This window comes from Chiloscyllium punctatum, chromosome 47 (assembly GCF_047496795.1).
Source record: "Chiloscyllium punctatum isolate Juve2018m chromosome 47, sChiPun1.3, whole genome shotgun sequence".
Lineage (NCBI taxonomy): Eukaryota > Metazoa > Chordata > Chondrichthyes > Orectolobiformes > Hemiscylliidae > Chiloscyllium > Chiloscyllium punctatum.
In genome coordinates this window covers 51527063-51545450 of record NC_092785.1, presented here as the reverse complement: position 1 = coordinate 51545450, position 18388 = coordinate 51527063, and the positions used below count along the sequence as shown (strand labels likewise).

The 18388-nt window shown below is 48.2% G+C and overlaps 1 long non-coding RNA gene across 1 annotated transcript in view; it reads right to left on the bottom strand.

Moving 5' to 3' along the window:
• Nucleotides 1-18388, bottom strand: part of LOC140468478 (uncharacterized) — a 59175-nt gene that overhangs the window by 28301 nt on the left and 12486 nt on the right. Inside the window, exon 2 of the long non-coding RNA XR_011955664.1 lies at nt 10650-10738. This is a non-coding gene — a long non-coding RNA (uncharacterized lncRNA). The remainder of the gene's footprint in view (nt 1-10649; nt 10739-18388) is intronic.

The window sequence follows — 18388 nt, the reverse complement described above, 5'->3', positions numbered from 1 at the left end:
ACAACCTACCCCTCCCTGACTGATCCCTACACAACACTGCACTCAACCGCTCTCTGACTGATCCCTACCCAACACTGCAATCTCCCGCTCTCTGACTGATCCCTACTCAACACTGCAATATGCCCCTCCCTGACTGTTCCCTCCCCAACACTGTAATCTCCCCCTCCCTGACTGATCCCTACCCAACACTGCAATCTCCCCCTCCCTGACTGATCCCTACCCAACACTGCAATCTCTCCCTTCCTGACTGATCCCTACTCAACACGGCAATCTCCCCCTCCCTGACTTACCCCCACCCGACAAAGTAATCTCCCCCTCCTGACCCATCTCTCCCAGGTCAGGTCAGAGGGATGCAGGTATTAATAATTAATCCTGTCCTTTGTGTATTTATATGTATTAGAATGTATGAACGTGGACAAATCTCCTGACCAAATATATCCAACAACACAGCAAGAGGCGAGAGAAAAAATTGTGGGGGTCCCTGGCTGATCTTTTTGCATCGACATTCCCTACAGGTGAGGTCCCACATTTTGGAGGGCAGCAACTGTTGTGCCTTTATTCGAGAAGGGCTGCAAAGGAAAACCTGGGAACCATAGAACAGTAAACCCAACATCCATGGTAAGTAAATTACTTGAGAAGATGCTCTGCATTTGGAAATACAACATTTAATTGGGAGTAGTCAGCATAGCCTTGTGTGTGGGAGACTAGGCCTCACAAATTTGTCAGCGTTCTTTGATGAAGTGATCAGGAAGTTTGGCGAGGGCAGGCCAGTACATGTAGACTCTACAGACTTCAGGAAGGCCTTTGATAAGATTCCACATGGTACCTTGCTCTGGAAGGTTAGATCGCATGGAATCCAGGGGGCGTTGGCAAACTGAGTACTCAATTGGCTTGATGGTAGGAAGCAGAGGGTAACAGTCAGACTGGAGGCCTGTGACTAGTGGTGTGCCTCAGCGGTCATAGAATCATAGATTCCCTCCTCTGTGGAAACAGGCCCTTCGGCCCAACAAGATCACTGGCCCTCTGAAGATTATTCCACCCAAACCTATTCCCATACCCTGTTACTCTACATTAACCCCTGACTAATGCAACTTACTTACACATCCATGAACACTATAGGCAACTGAGCATTGCCAGTTTACCTGACCTGCACATCTTTGGATTGTGGGAGTAAACCGGAGCACCCAGAGAAAACCCACGCAGACATGGGAAGAACATACAAACTCACTTGGGTTGGCATGGTGTCTCAGTGGTTGGCACTGCTGCCTCACAGCGCCAGGGACCCGGGTTCGACACCAGCCTCAAGTGACTGTCTGTGTGGAGTTTGCACATTCTCCCTGTGTCTACGTGGGTTTCCTCTGGGTGCTCCGGTTTCCCCCCACAATCCAAAAATGTACAGGTCAGATGAATTGGCCAGGCTAAGTTGTCCATAGTGCTCGGTGCATTCGTCCAGGGTAAAGATTGGGTAAGGAGAATGATCTGGGTGAGTTACTCTTCAGCAGGTCGGTGTGGACTTGTTGGGCCAAATGGCCTGTTTCCATACTGTAGGAATTCTAACCCTAACAGGATCTAACCCACACAGACCATCCTGTGAGGTTGGAATTGAACCCAGATTGACAGTGTTGTGAGGCCTGAGTGCTAACCACTGTGCCATTGTGCCACTGAGCTGGTCAGTGCTAGGCCCATTACTGTTTGTCATCTATATCAATAATTTGGATGGGGATGTTTAAGGCATGATTAGAAAGTTTTCAGATTACACTAAAATAAGTGAGGAAGGTTCTCAGCAATTGCAACAGGGCCTTGATCAGCTGGGGAATTGGGCTGAGAAATGACAAATAGAGTTTAATACAGACAAGGGCGAGATCTCGCATTTTGGAAAGTCACATCAAGACTGGGGTTTCATGGGGATTGGTAGGGCCTGATGGAGTGTAGTGGGACAGAGGGAGCTTGGATTCTAGGAGCACGGCTCTCTGAACTCAGGGAGATAGGGCAGTGAAGGAGGCTTTTGGCACACTGGGCCCTTCACCAGTCAGGGCATGGAATATCGAAGTTGGGAAGTTCTGTTGTAGTTGTGCAGGATGTTGGTGAGGCCACACTTGGAATATTGTGTTCAGTTTTACCCACCTTGCTATAGGAAGGATGTTATTAAACTGGAAAGAGTGCAGAAGAAACTTACAAGGATGTTGCCAGAACTCAACTAGACGGTTATAGACAGAGGTTGGACAAGCAAGGACATTTTCTTTCGTGCGTAAGAGACTGAGGGGGTGTCCTTATAGAGGTGTATAAGATCATGGGAGGCATGAATAGGGTGCATGCACTCAGTCTTTATCCAAGGCTTAGGGAATCAAGGATGAAAGGGCATCAGTTTAAGGTGAAAGGGGAACGATTAAAAGGGAACCTGAGGGACAATGCTTTTCCCCAGAGGGTGGTCCACATACGGAATGAACTACCAGTGCAAGTGGTCGAGGAGGATACTTTTAAGAACATTTAAAAGGCACTTGGACAAATACATGGAGAGGAACGTAGTGGAAGGATATGGGCCAAGTGCAGGGAAATGGGGTTAGTGTGGATGGGCCAGTTTGGGCCAAAGAGCCTGTCTCCATGCTGTAGAAATCTATGACTCTATGAAAATACCCAGGTGTCCCATAATACCGAAGCAGCCAAAGCAATAGGAATACGAGCTGGTACAAATCTGAAACAGTCCTGCAGAATTTCACAGGAAGCCAGCCTGGCCTTGCATTGAAGGACTCCTGGCACAGGAGCTGCAGTGAGATGCCCATAGAGAACTGGGGAAGGAAGCTGGAAAGCTCTCTCCACTGCCGATAGCCTGGAGGACCCCGGGCTGGGATAAGGCAGCTGGGATCCGGTCACCCCAGGGAAACCTACAGGCTGTGACCGAGCTAGGTCTCCGACACAATGAGCAGGACAGAAGGTTGCAGGAAAATCTCACCCACATGGGACTACTCCAGTTCCAATTGGGAAGAGCCCAATCCAGTGAAAGGAGGGTCTCTGGGGATGGGGAAGCAGCCTCAGGTTACATTGACAATCTGGAAGGACAGTGTATGAGCTCCAAGCAGCTGTATGGGTCCTGTACACCTGCAACACGGAGCAACACACATCAGGCCCCAGTAGGAGGTGCCAGAAGCAAATACAATCCCTAGGGAACCAGGACTCCTCCCAGAATGGGATAATGTGTGCCTTTGGGGTTCTACCTCCCCAGGGAGATAATGACAGGCTCCACACTGACACATCCACACCCACTCACAGATGAGGACTCCCACTGCCTGTCTCAAAGGTAACTGCACCTTTTGCCCCCATCCCTGAGCCACAGCCGAACTCAGAGTCCATGAATCATGTGGTTACCCAGTGTAAAGCAGCTTATGGTCTCACTCCGTACACAACAGCCATTCCAGGCACCCAGCTGGTGGGCAGCACCAACAATATCCCGTCTCTGGCACAGATACTGACTGACAGTCTGTCATACACAGAGTGGACGCTGAGGAGCAAACCAAATGAATCGCCATGTGCCTTAGTCCAGCAGGCCATTCAGCCCTCCCTGAGGGCCAACAGCTAGGGAGGGGCATCCATGATGAGACGAAGGCAGCGATCCTCACTGCTCGATGGCAGGATAAGGCATAACCTGCAGAGGCGCTACATAACTGCAGAACAACAACCAGGGGAATGCTCCCCCCTCCCCCCGTCAGCTTCACCCGGAGACTCTGTGCCCAATTTGTCTGGATTTTTGGGGATATGAGCTGCACCTCTCTTAGCGATGAGAAACTGGGCCCGACCCTTTGTCTCCCATCTCTCAGAAAGGTGGAGGGACTACTGGGATTCGACCCCTCAATCGCACCCGTAATGAGGCTTGGGCCCTCTGCTAATTAATCACTGAATACGAAATAGACTTTAGGGATTTCCACATTGTGTTAAAGGAGCTCAGGGATCAGTAGTGATTGGTAGGATTTCACGAGAATGGGTGCATGGTAGTAGGATACCAAGCACCCTGCCTGGACTAGGGGTCATTTTCGGACAGCAATATCCCAGGAAGCCCACCAGGGAGAATTCCGCAGAAACAACATTAAAAACGGGCTGTGACCAGGAGGGAAGGCTCCTCCCCCAGCTGGTCCCACACATGCCAGGATCTCACAATATACTAGTGATTAAACTCACAGCGAATTCCTTGTTCATGAACGTTTATCACAAACTGGCACTAATCATAATGAATGTATCAGGGATACAGTAATCAGACTGGTGTCCTTCCCCATTAAAATAATCACGGTCCCAACTGACCCACAGGATAATGGGACAATGGACAGGGAAATTTGAGGGAAAACACAGAACCCAGAAAAGTAATTAACAGACAAATGAAAAGGGAACTCCTTAATGATTGAGCCACAGTATACGAGTCCATCCCCAGGGCGGGAGTGTTACCGGTCAGTACGTTGACTTGGCTAATTTGGAGAATAAACTCAGGATCCTGACCCAACAACTCTCTCATGAGCCTGAAAAAGACTGAATACAGAAAGCCCAGAGGAGACCATGGGACAACTCGTGGAGAATCAGGCGAACCATCACTTCTTGACCAAACTGGAGGGTCACGCCAACACGATTAACCAGATCATCCACGTCCCAATCAGAAATTATGGTGAGCAGTAAAACCACACCCTGTGCAGAATCTATGGTAACGGGATGATGAAACAGCTGAGGGAGGAGCTCAGACAGGCCAGCCAAGGGAATGTCCCATCCCGGGTTAGTGACAAACAGCATAAATATTTGTTCCAGGAGAACACCCACACCAAGGTCTCTCACTGTCAGTGACAGCAGCTCGCCAAGGGCTGGGTTAATAACAGCTGTAAGGACACTCTCGGTGGGACACCTGGGCTTGGTATGAGGGATTCCACTTAACCCAAGTGACCAAAGGTAGGATGAAGTCCAAATTATCGGAGTTGTATAAAAAAGGTATTTGGAAGGGCTACCATGATTACCTCCCACTTCCTGTGGAGATAGAGGGAACATTGCCAGGGACCATACTTACCTAAATGGGAAGGAACAGGTCATACCATGACATTCCTAAAGCCTGTTATCCAAGAATTTGGCTCCTCTCACATCGGTTGTGGTCCTAACCGCACTCACCTTGATATATCTCGGGATACCGGTGGTTAGGATTGCAGGCTGTAACAGATGGGTACGATCATGGTGAATAATGCCTGGACACACACTCAGGGGCTGGAAGGTAGATGGAACGCCCCGGGTGATCAACTTATTTTCATTCATTTCCAGTGTTTGAGTGTTCCTGGCCGGGCCAGTGTTGATTTCCTGCTCATAGTTGCCATTACAACAGATTGGCCATATTAACTTTCCAATTGTGTCAAGGGATATTCGGGCTGGCTGGAGTAGCCATAGGAAATGCAAGGTTTCAGGGATATCATTGGGGGAGTGGGTCTGAGTTGGATTCTCTTAAGAGGGTCATTATGGACTCAATGGGCCGAACGGTCTGATTCTGTTCTGTCAAGATTTTATGATATCACTTATCAGCAATAAGACTTAGGGAGTAGGTTTGCTCGGTGATAGGTTTGATATCCAGACGTTTCGTTACCTGGCTGGGTAGCATCATCAGTGGTAACCTTCAAGTGAAGCTATAAGACCATCGGTTTGGAAAACGTACACAATGGCTTTTGCACAGACAGCTGGCTACTCTGACAACAAGCATAACCAGCTTTTAAAATTAGGTTTGTAATTTATTGCATAAGCTTCTTTCTTTCCATTCAAGTGGATGAGTTGGGGGAGATGTCACAATCTCCTGGCTAAAACACAGAAAGACAGCCAAGGTTTATTGGCCAAGGAAATCTCCCAAATCACAAAACCCGCACACCAGGCACAGTGCAAACACAGCATGATGTAAAAGGCAACAGTTATTCTGGACAGACGTATCTACCAAACAAATGAGGGCCCAGACAGGAAGGCACCGGCTCCTGCTACACAAAGAAATGAACAGCAACAAGCCATCCAAATGATTGGCAATGCTTAAAACTATTAACGGATTCTCCTAATTGGCCAGAACGACAGAAAGTTCCTGAAAACAATCCAGAAATTAACAAAAACAGGGTATATCTGCAGATTGATTGCCTGAATCTCTGGAGGCCTTCTGAGGAGACCAGCATGGCAAGAGACAGAGACCATCTGACCATCCAGAGACAGCGAGGGCGAGAGAAAACATTTTCGCAGACCCAGAAGCAGAACCAGAGACAGAGAGAGGCTGAAGCAAAACCCAGGGGCATGGGAGAGAGGGAATGTGAAAATCCATTGAGAGAGAGAGTTGGAACCAACTAGAATAACAAGTGTCACCCCTTCAGTCTGTCCATGTTTTAACTCCTCAGTCTTAGTCTGACTTCCCCTTCTCTCCCTCTCTCTGTCCTTCTGTCTTTCTCTCTCATACACACACTCTTTCTCTCACTCTCTCCCTCTCCCTGTCTCTCTCTGCCCATCTTTCTCCCATTCCCCTTCCCCATCCGCATTCTCTCCATCTCTGTATCTTTTTCTCACCCTCCCTTTCTGTTTTTCGCTATTTCAGACCTGAAAGATCTCACCCAATTTTGTACCCCCTCAAAAATGCTGTGCCCCTCATTTTCACTGTCCTCCCAAATTTATCCCCTTCCCCAAATATCTTCCCTCCCAAATAATTGCCACACCAGATGTGCCCACCTCAAATATTTCACTGCCCCCAACATTGCTGTGAGCCGCACTCCCTGGGGCAGAGGGAAATGAATGGAAAAGTGTGGAGCTGGAAAAGCCCAGCAGGTCAGGCCTGAACCATCGACTCTCCTGGCTGACCCGCTGTGCTTCCCCAGCTCCACACTTTGTAACTCTGACTCTCCAGCATTTGCAGCCCTTCCTTTCTCACGCAGGTAAATGATTCTGGGTTGACTGACTGGCCTGTGGCTGTTTTAATGCACAGCAAGATCCCAGTCCCAGAATTATAGAAGGCTTGTATCACAGATGGAGTCCTTCCTGCCCATTCTCCCCCCCCCCCCCATTAAATGATCCTGGTCCTGTTCAGGATCCTCAGGATTAAGACCATAGGACCATAAGACCATAAGACATAGGAGTGGAAGTAAGGCCATTCGGCCCATCGAGTCCACTCCGCCATTCAGTCATGGCTGATGAGCATTTCAGCTCCACTTACCAGCATTCTCCCCATAGCCCTTAATTCCTCTAGACAACAATAACCTATCAATCTCGGCCTTGAAGACATTTAGCGTCCTGGCTTCCACTGCACTCCGTGGCAATGAATTCCACAGGCCCACCACTCTCTGGCTGAAGAAATGTCTCCACATTTCTGTTCTGAAATGACCCCCTCTAATTCTAAGGCTGTGTCCACGGGTCCTCGTCTCCTCGCCTAACAGAAACAATTTCCTAGCATCCACCTTTTCAAAGCCATGTATTATTTTATACGTCTCTATTAGATCTCCCCTTAATCTTCTAAACTCCAACGAATACAATCCCAGTATCCTCAGCCGTCCCTCATATGCTAGACCTGTCATTCCAGGGATCATCCGTGTGAATCTCTGCTGGACACGTTCCAGTGCCAGTATGTCCTTCCTGAGGTGTGGGGACCAAAACTGGACACAGTACTCCAAATGGGGCCTAACCAGAGCTTTATAAAGTCTGAGTAGTACATCTCTGCTTTTATATTCCATTGTCCCCTGAATGGCCTCACTGACTATCCTTTCTGTGGAGACCTCTTCTCCATGTTGTGGTTCTGTTCGCCGAGCTGGGAATTTGTGTTGCAGACGTTTCGTCCCCTGTCTCGGTGACATCCTCGGTGCTTGGGGGGCTCCTGTGAAGCGCTTCTGTGTTGGTCCCTCCGGCATTTATAGTGATTTGTATCTGCCGCTTCTGGTTGTCAGTTCCAGCTGTCCACTGCAGTGGCCGGTATATTGGATCCAGGTCGATGTGTTTGTTAAACACACCAACCCGGACCCAATATACCGGCCATTGCAACGGACAGCTGGAACTGACAACCAGAAGCGGCAGAGACAGGCCACTATAAATGCCGGAGGGACCAACACAGAAGCGCTTCACAGGAGGCTCCCAAACGCTGAGGATGTCACCTAGACAGGGGACGAAACGTCTGCAACACAAATTTCCAGCTCGGCGAACACAACAACAACAATGAGCACCTGAGCTACAAATCTTCTCAGAAACTTTGAATACCTCTTCTCCATCCTGTCTCAGACATTGCGTCTCATGCTGTCCCTCCCTCAATCTCTCTGTCTCTCACAGCAGCCCCTCCTTTCTCCACCAACCCTAAAACCCCATCAAACAGTCCCCCATCTCTGGCTGTCCCACTCCCTCCCTGTCTCCCAATCTCCCCCTTCCCATGTAGACCCACAGCTCCTGGGCTGGAGGACATGGTGCAGAGACTAACACACCTTTTGACTGGCTGCTGTCATGCACAGAAAGATCCCACTCTGCAACCATTCCCCTGACACACACACTGTCCTTCTCCCTCCATATGTGTCCTTCTTCCTCTCCCTGTTTCTCACTGCCCATCTCTCTCTCTTTCCCCACTTTCTCCATCCCCACTCTCTCCATCTCTCTCTTTCTCTTTTTGTCACGCTCCCTTTCTCTTTTTCTTCATTTCAGACTCAATGAGAAAAGTACTTTTATGTCCCTTACACTAACCCCCTCCCCACAGTCGGGGTAACATTCGGGAGAGACCAGGAAAAGGTTGATCCCCCGCATTAAATGTACAGCATCCAGCGACACAGAGACAAACTCTTCCCATGTCCCTTCCCCAGTCATTGGGACAGGGGTCTAGGGAGACAGAGGGAGAGAAACTACAAGAGTGAAAGAGAGATGGGTAGACAGACAGTGAGAGGGAGGGAGAGAATAAGAGGAAGATGGGCAGGCAGAGGGTGGGAGAGAAAGTGAGAAGAACTGAAAAAGAGTAGGAGAGAGGCAGAGAGAGAAAAGGCGAGAGAGAGAGAGAGAGTAAAACCCCTGGAAAAGAAATACAATGTCAGACAGATACAAGGGGAAAAAGGGGAGGCAAAGACAGGGAGAGAAGGTCAGATAGACAGCGAGAGAGAAATCCCAGGGAGAGATATAGGGTAGAGAAAGAGAGAGGAGTTGCAGCAGCAGCGTAGAGCTGAGAGAGTGGAGTGGGGGGGGGGAGGGGGGAGGGGGCGGCTGTAATGCAACGAGAATGATTTACAGACAAGAACGTCAAGATCCCACAGAGCTGAGAGAAAGATGCAGAGGGAGATGAGCAAGGTGTTGGTTTTGGGGAAGATTGAATGATTAAACATTCCTGAAAAACATGATGGGGTGACAAAGGGGCAGAGTGTTGGAGGGAGGGAATCTGCAGGGAAATGTCAACAGGGCAGAGATATGAAGGATGTTGTGAGATAGGGATTGAAGGGAAAATGTGGGAGAGACAGCTGGGAACACAGAAATATACATAAGAGCTCTCATGGGAGTGGGAAGCAGTGAGATAATAGACAATAGACAATAGATGCAGGAGTAAGCCATTCTGCCCTTCGAGCCTGCACCGCCATTCAATATGATCATGGCTGATCATTCCTAATCAGTATCCTGTTCCAGCCTTATCTCCATAACCCTTGACTCCACTATCTTTAAGAGCTCTATCCAATTCTTTCTTAAATGAATCCAGAGACTGGGCCTCCACTGCCCTCTGGGGCAGAGCATTCCACACAGCCACCACTCTCTGGGTGAAGTAGTTTCTCCTCATCTCTGTCCTAAATGGTCTACCCCGTATTTTTAAGTTGTGTCCTCTGGTTCGGCACTCCCCCATCAACGGAAGTATGTTCCCTCCTGCCAGAGTGTCCAGTCCTTTCATAATCCTATACGTTTCAATCAGATCCCCTCTCAGTCTTCTTAACTCAAGGGTATACAAGCCCAGTCGCTTCAGTCTTTCCGTGTAAGGCAATCCTGCCATTCCAGGAATTGACCTCGTGAACCTACGCTGCACTCCCTCAATAGCCAGAATGTCTTTCCTCAAATTTGGAGACCAGAACTGTACACAGTACTCCAGGTGTGGTCTCACCAGGGCCCTGTCCAGCTGCAGAAGCACCTCTTTGCTTCTATACTCAATCCCTCTTGTTATGAAGGCCAGCATGCTATTAGCCTTCTTCACGACCTGCTGTACCTGCATGCTTGCCTTCATTGACTGGTGGACAAGAACACCCAGATCTCTCTGAACAGCCCCTTTACCTAATTTGATACCATTGAGGTAGTAATCTGCCTTCCTGTTCTTGCCACCAAAGTGGATAACCAGACATTTATCCACATTAAACTGCATCTGCCATGCATCTGCCCACTCACCTAACTTGTCCAGGTCACCCTGTAATCCCCTAACATCCTCATCACATTTCTCCCTACCACCTAGCTTTGTGTCATCAGCAAATTTGCTAATGTTATTGCTGATACCATCTTCTATATCATTTACATATATTGTAAAAAGCTGCGGTCCCAGCACGGATCCCTGCGGTACCCCACTGGTCACTGCCTGCCATTCCGAAATGGAGCCGTTAATCACTACCCTTTGTTTCCTATTAGCCAACCAATTCTCTATCCAATCTAGTACTTTGCCCCCAATCCCGTGCGCCCTAATTTTACTCACTAACCTCTTGTGTGGGACTTTATCAAAAGCTTTCTGAAAGTCCAGGTACACTACATCCACTGGATCTCCCTCGTCCATCTTCCGAGTTACATCCTTAAAAAATTCAAAAAATTTAGTCAAGCATGATTTCCCCTTCATAAATCCATGCTGACTCTGTCCTATCCTGTTACTATTATCGAGATGTGCCGTAATTTCATCCTTTATAATAGACTCCAGCATCTTTCCCACCACTGAGGTCAGACTAACTGGTCTATAATTTCCTGCTTTCTCCCGCCCACCCTTCTTAAAAAGTGGCACAACATTAGCCGCCCTCCAATCCTCAGGAACCGACCCCGATTCTATTGATCTCTGGAAAATAATCACCAGCGCATCCACGATTTCCCGAGCCACCTCCTTCAGTACCCTGGGATGCAGGCCATCAGGTCCCGGAGACTTATCAACCTTCAGACCTAACAGTCTCTCCAACACCAAATCCTGGCAAATAGAAATTCCCTTAAGTTCAGGTCCTTCAGCCACTGTTACCTCAGGGAGATTGCTTGTGTCTTCCCCAGTGAACACAGATCTGAAGTACCCATTTAATTCCTCTGCCATTTCTTCGTTCCCTGTAATATATTCCCCTGCTTCTGTCTTCAAGGGCCCAATTTTTGTTCTAACCATTTTTTTGCCTTGGACATACCTAAAAAAGCTTTTACTATCCTCCTTTATATTCTTGGCCAGTTTACCTTCGTACCTCATTTTTTCTCTGCGTATTTCCTTCTTACTAATCCTCTGTTGTTCTTTAAAAGCTTCCCAGTCCTCCGTTTTCCCGCTTATCTTCGCTAAGTTATACTTTTTCTCTTTTAACCTTATATGTTTCTTTACTTCCCTCGTCAGCCACGGCCGCCCATGTCTCCTCCTGGGATCTTTCTTCCTTTTAGGAATGAACTGATCCTGCATCTTCTGCATCATACACAGAAATATCCGCCATTGTTCCTCCACGGTCTTCCCTGTTAAGGTATTGAACCATTGAACTTTGGCCAGTTGCTCCCTCAGAGCTCCATATTTCCCTTTATTCAACTGAAATATTGTCACTTCAGATTGTACCCACTCCCTCTCAAATTGCAGATTGAAGCTTATTGTATTATGGTCACTACTTCCCAATGGCTCCTTCACTTCGAGGTCACTGACCAATTCTGGTTCGTTACACAATACCAGATCCAGAATCGCCTTATCCCTGGTCGGCTCCAGCACCAGCTGCTCTAAAAATCCATCTCTGAGGCACTCCACAAAGTCTCTTTCTTGAGGCCCGAAACCATCCTGATTCTCCCAGTCTACCTGCATGTTAAAATCCCCCATAACAACTGTAGTAACATCTTTGCGACAAGCCAAATTCAGCTCCTGATTCAACTTACCTCCAACATCCAGACTACTGTTTGGGGGACTGTAGATGACTCCCATGAGGGTCTTTTTACCCTTAGTGTTTCGAAGCTCTATCCACACTGACTCTACATCCCCTGACTCTAGGTCCACCCGCGCAAGGGACTGAATATCCTCCCTTACCAACAAGGCCACCCCACCCCCTCTGCCCGTCAGTCTATCCTTACGATAGCACGTGTAGCCTTGAATATTCATTTCCCAGGCCCTGTCCCCGTGAAGCCACGTCTCAGTTATCCCCACAATATCGTATCTGCCAATTTCCAAAAGAGCCTCAAGCTCATCCACCTTGTGTCTAATGCTTCGTGCATTCATATATAGAATTTTTAATTTGTTACTGCTCTCACCCTTCCCCTCAACCCTTATTTCACTCAACTTTACAGCATGATGCCTTTTCCAGTTTTCTGCCTCCTTGATACAGTTGTCTTTCTTGACTTCTCTTGTTCTAACTACCCCTTCAATTTCCTTTTTAAACATCCAGCTTGTCCCCTCCCCCCCGCTACTTAGTTTAAATGTAGCGGTGTTGCAGCAGAAAACCTGCCTGCCAGAATGCCGATCCCTGTTCTATTAAGGTGCAAGCCGTTTCTCTGATCGGTGGGATCAGACTGTGCAGCCTCCCCCTCTCTAGCATCTTGCGCCGTTGTCTCTCCTCAGTGAAGAGCTCGCATCTTGTGGTAAAATTCCCACAGACAGCCTGAATCCCACAGTGTGTGTGTGTGTGTGTGTGTGTGTGTCTGTGTGTCTGTGTCTGTGTGTGTTCACTCTCTTTGGTTCCAGCTCCTGTCTGATGATTCCGTATAGCAGAATAATTTGATTCTCTGTCTCTGTACTGTCCGGGTTTCAGCTCCCAAATCAAATGCTAAATCCTCCACGATCCTATTGAATAGTAGAGCAGGCTCGAGGGGATGAATGGTCTCCTCCTGTTCCTATTTCAGATGGTCTTATGTTCTTAACACTACCTCCCAGCTCTTGGCCCCCACCCTGGAGGTTATGACTCCACAAGGCCCTGATCTGTAGAGTGCTGCACTCTTCCGTGAGTATCGGAAGGAATCAGCCTCATTTGGATTAGAGTTGCAGCCTCTCAGTGAGAAGTGAAATCTCCTCGAGATTCCCCTCAGTCTCTCACTGTAAGGTGGAGCAGGCCAGTCTCGGGGAAGCAAACAACAGGCCAGGTCTGCCCTGTCCTCCAGCTCCATTTCAGAAGGCCACAAGGGAGGGGCTTGTTTCCTTCATCAGCTTCCTGTGCTCTGCCTTCTGGGTTAGGGTGGGGGCCGAATGGCCTTGCTCCTTGCTCCTATTGAGGTGCAGGCTGGCTATGATTGGGTTATACAGGGCATGCCCCTGGAGAGAAGTCACTTAGCTCAGTTGGCTGGACAGTTGGTTTATAATGCAGAGTAAAACCAATAGCGTGTGTTCAATTCCCACACCAGCTGGGGTTACCCTGAAGGACTCTCCTTCCCAACCTCTCCCCTCAGCTGGGCCCTGGTGACCCTCTGATTAAATCCCCACCAGACCCCACTCTGTAATGAGGAGCTGTCCCATGCTCTGGTAAGACTACGGTGACATTACATTGGTTTGTACCTGGAGCACTGTGTGCAGGACTAGTCACTGCATTGTCAGAGGGATGTTAGTGTGTGGGGAAGGTTTATTGGATGAATCCCCACTGGAATGAACAGCACTCTCTTTCCCCCAGTTAATTCACTCTTGCAGCCTTTGTGTCATTGGAGACACGAGGACCACCTCACCTGAAACAGCAGCTGGATTTTATATTCATGAGCACCCAAAAAGATTGGCTAGTTTACACACACACACACACACACACACACACAAAGCCCCTGCCACACACAGGCTCTCTCACACACACAAACACACACTCCTTCAAACAAAAACACAGACACACTCACACACACACACACACACACACACACAGGCACAACTCTCTCACACACAAACACACACAAGCACACACTATATCTCTCACACACATACATGCACAGATATACACTCCCTCAAATACACACACGGGCACACTCTCTCACACATACACGCAGACACACTCTCTCTCACACAGACACACTCTCTCTCTCATTTACACACACACTCTCACACACACTCTCATTCTCTCACACGCCCACTCACTCTCATGTACATAGACATTCTCTCTCACACACACACACTCTCTGTCTCTCACACACACAGACATTCTCTCTCACACACATACACACAGACAGACATACAGACATACAGACACACGATCCCTCAAACACACACAGACACACTCTCTCTCACACACACATACACACAGTCTCTCTCATTTACACACACACTCACACACACACGCTTATTCTCTCACACACCCACTCACTCTCACGCACACAGACACTCTCTCTCACACACACAAACACTCTCTGTCTCTGACACACTCACACTCTCTCTCACACACACACTCTGTCTCTCTCACACACAGACATTCTCTCTCACATGCATACACACAGACACGCAGACACACGCTCCTTCAAACACACATAGACACACTCTCTCTCACACACACACACATGGACACACACTCTCTCACACACACAGATGCTCTCTCTCACACACACATAAACACAGTTACACTCTCTCTCACACACATACACACGCAGACACACGCTCCCTCAAATATGCATAGACACACTCTCTCACACACACACGGACACCCACATTCTCTCTCACACGCACTCTCTCTCACACACAGACCCACTCACTCTCACACACACATGCACACAGACACACTCTCTCACACACACACTATTTCTCACATAAGACACACTGTCATACACACACACAGACACATACACACTTCGACACAGACACATACACATATAGACACACACACACGTTCTCTCTCTCACACACACTCTCAAACACACATACACACTCTCTCTCACACACATACACACTCTCTCACACACACACATGCACACAGAGACACACACACCCTAAAACACACACACAGCCACACACTCTCACATGAACATGCACTTCTCTCTCACGCACACATATACAGACACACAGAGATACACATGCATCCACTCTTTCACACACACAAACACGGGCAGTCTCTCTCTCTCTCTGTTTCTCTCTCTCTCTGTCTCACACACACACACACACACACAGAGCTGGCATGGTTGAGGTATTGCTGGAGAAATGATTTCTCCGAGGACGGAACCCTGATCTCACATGATGACTGCTCCATGGAGACAGACAGCAGCTACAGATGGACTTGTTGGATCTTCCTGTGCCCCACCTCTTGCATCGACAGCATTAGTCTGTTTGGGTGCCTGCTTTCCTAAAACGTCTCCAAGCAACAAGTGACAATAGATTGAGGAAAGTTTTCCCCCAAACCATGTTTCAGACACATCCTGATGTTATTTTTCACTGATTGTTTAAAATGATCTGAATCTTCTGAAATGGGGAGTGGCTTCCATTTCAGATTACGACACCAGAGTGCCTCGGGGACCCTGAGGAAATGATCAGGGAATTGCATCTATTCCTTTCTATCCTCTGCACTCTGTACCACGAGATAGTGCTCCCTCAGTACCTCAGATAGTGCTCCCTGAATACCCCAGATAGTTCTCCCTCAATATGTCAGATAGTGCTCCCTCAGTACCTGAGATAGTTCTCTCTCAGTACCTCAGAAAGCGCTCCCTCAGTACCTCACAAAGTGCTCCCTCAATACCTCAGATTGTGCTCGGTCAATACCTCAGATAATTCTATCTCAATACCTCAGATAGTTCTCCCTCAATACCTCAGATGGTACTCCCTCAATACCTCAGATAGTTCTCCCTCAGTACCTCAGATGGTGCTCCCTCAATACCTCAGAAAGAGCTCCCTCAGTACCTCAGATAGATCTCCCACAGTACCACAGGTAGTTCTCCCTCAATATCTCAGATAGTGCTCCCTCAATACCTCAGATAGCTCTCCCTCAGTACCTCAGGAAGTACTCCCTCAATACCACAGATATGTTTCCCTCAGTACCTCAGATAGTGCCCCCACAGTACCTCAGATAGTTCTCCCTCAATACCTCAGAAAGTGCTCCCTCAGAACCTCAGATAGTTCTCCCTGAATACCCCAGATAGTTCTCCCTCAATACCTCAGATAGTTCTCCCTCAGTACCTCAGGTAGTTCTCCCTCAATATCTCAGATAGTGCTCCCTCAATACCTCAGATAGCTCTCCCTCAGTACCTCAGGAAGTACTCCCTCAATACCACAGATATGTTTCCCTCAGTACCTCAGATAGTGCCCCCACAGTACCTCAGATAGTTCTCCCTCAATACCTCAGAAAGTGCTCCCTCAGAACCTCAGATAGTTCTCCCTGAATACCCCAGATAGTTCTCCCTCAATACCTCAGATAGTTCTCCCTCAATACCTCAGAGTGTGCTCCCTAAATACCTCAGAAAGTGCTCCCTCAATACCTCAGATAGTGCTCCCTCAGTACCTCAGATAGTTCTCCCTCAGTACCTCAGATAGATCTCGCTCAATACCTCAGAGAGTGCTCCCTCAATAGCTCAGAAAGTGCACCCTCACTACCTCAGGTAGTTCTCCCTCAATACCTCAGAAAGTGCTCTCTCAGTACCTCAGATAGTTCACCCTCAGTACCTCAGATCGTTCTCCCTCAATACCTCAGGTAGTGCTCCCTCAATACCTCAGAAAGTGCTCCCTCAGAACCTCAGATATTTCTCCCTCAGTACATCAGAAAGTGCTCCCTCAATACCTCAGATAGTTCTCCCTCAATCCCTCAGAAGGTGGTCCCTCAATACCTCAGAAAGTGCTCCCTCAGTACCTCAGAATGTGTTCCCTCAATCCCTCAGAAAGTGCTCCCTCAATACCACAGAAGTTCTCCCTCAGTACCTCAGAAAGTGCTCCCTCGGTACCTCAGATAATGCTCCCTCAATTCCTCAGAAAGTCCTCGTTCAATACCTCAGATAGTTTTCCCGCAGTACCTCAGATAATGCTCCCTCAATTCCTCAGAATGTGGTCTCTCAATACCTCAGAAGATGCTCCCTCAGTGCCTCAGAAAGTGATCCCTCAATACCTCAGAAGTTCTCCCTTAGTACCTCAGAAAGTGCTCCCTCAATATCTCAGAAATTTGCTCCCTCAGTACCTCAGATAGTGCTCCCCCTGTACCTCAGAAAATGCTCCCTCAGTACCTCAGAAAGTGGTCCCTCAATACCTTAGATAGTGCTCCCGCAATACCTCAGAGAGTGCTCCCTTCAATATCTAAGAAATTGCTCCAACAGTACCTCAGACAGTGCTCCCTCAAAAGCTCAGAAAGTGCTCCCCCAATACCTCAGAAAGTGCTCCCTCAATACCTCAGATAGTTCTCCCTCAGTACCTCAGAAAGTGCTCCCTCAATATCTCAGTAATTTGCTCCCTCAATACCTCCGAATATGCTCCCTCAATACCTCAGAAAGTGCTCCCTCGGTACCTCAGATAATGCTCCCTCAATTCCTCAGAAAGTCCTCGTTCAATAACTCAGATAGTTTTCCCTCAGTACCTCAGATAATGCTCTCTCAATTCCTCAGAAAGTGGTCTCTCAATACCTCAGAAAGTGCTCCCTCAGTGCCTCAGAAAGTGCTCCTTCAATACCTCAGATAGTGCTCCCTCAATACCTCAGAAAGTGCGCCCTTCAATATCTAAGAAACTGCTCCCACAGTACCTCAGACAGTGCTCCCTCAATACCTCAGAAAGTGCTCCCTCAGAACCTCAGATAGTTCTCCCTGAATACCCCAGATAGTTCTCCCTCAATACCTCAGATAGTTCTCCCTCAATACCTCAGAGTGTGCTCCCTAAATACCTCAGAAAGTGCTCCCTCAATACCTCAGATAGTGCTCCCTCAGTACCTCAGATAGTTCTCCCTCAGTACCTCAGATAGATCTCGCTCAATACCTCAGAGAGTGCTCCCTCAATAGCTCAGAAAGTGCACCCTCACTACCTCAGGTAGTTCTCCCTCAATACCTCAGAAAGTGCTCTCTCAGTACCTCAGATAGTTCACCCTCAGTACCTCAGGTAGTGCTCCCTGAATACCTCAGATAGTTCACCCTCAATATCTCAGATAGTGCTCCCTCAATACCTCAGAAATTGCTCCCTCAGAACCTCAGATATTTCTCCCTCAGTACATCAGAAAGTGCTCCCTCAATACCTCAGATAGTGCTCCCCAGTAACCCAGAAAGTGCTCCCTCAATACCTCAGATAGTTCTCCCTCAATCCCTCAGAAGGTGCTCCCTCAATACCTCAGAAAGTGCTCCCTCAGTACCTCAGAAAGTGCTCCCTCAGTCCCTCAGAAAG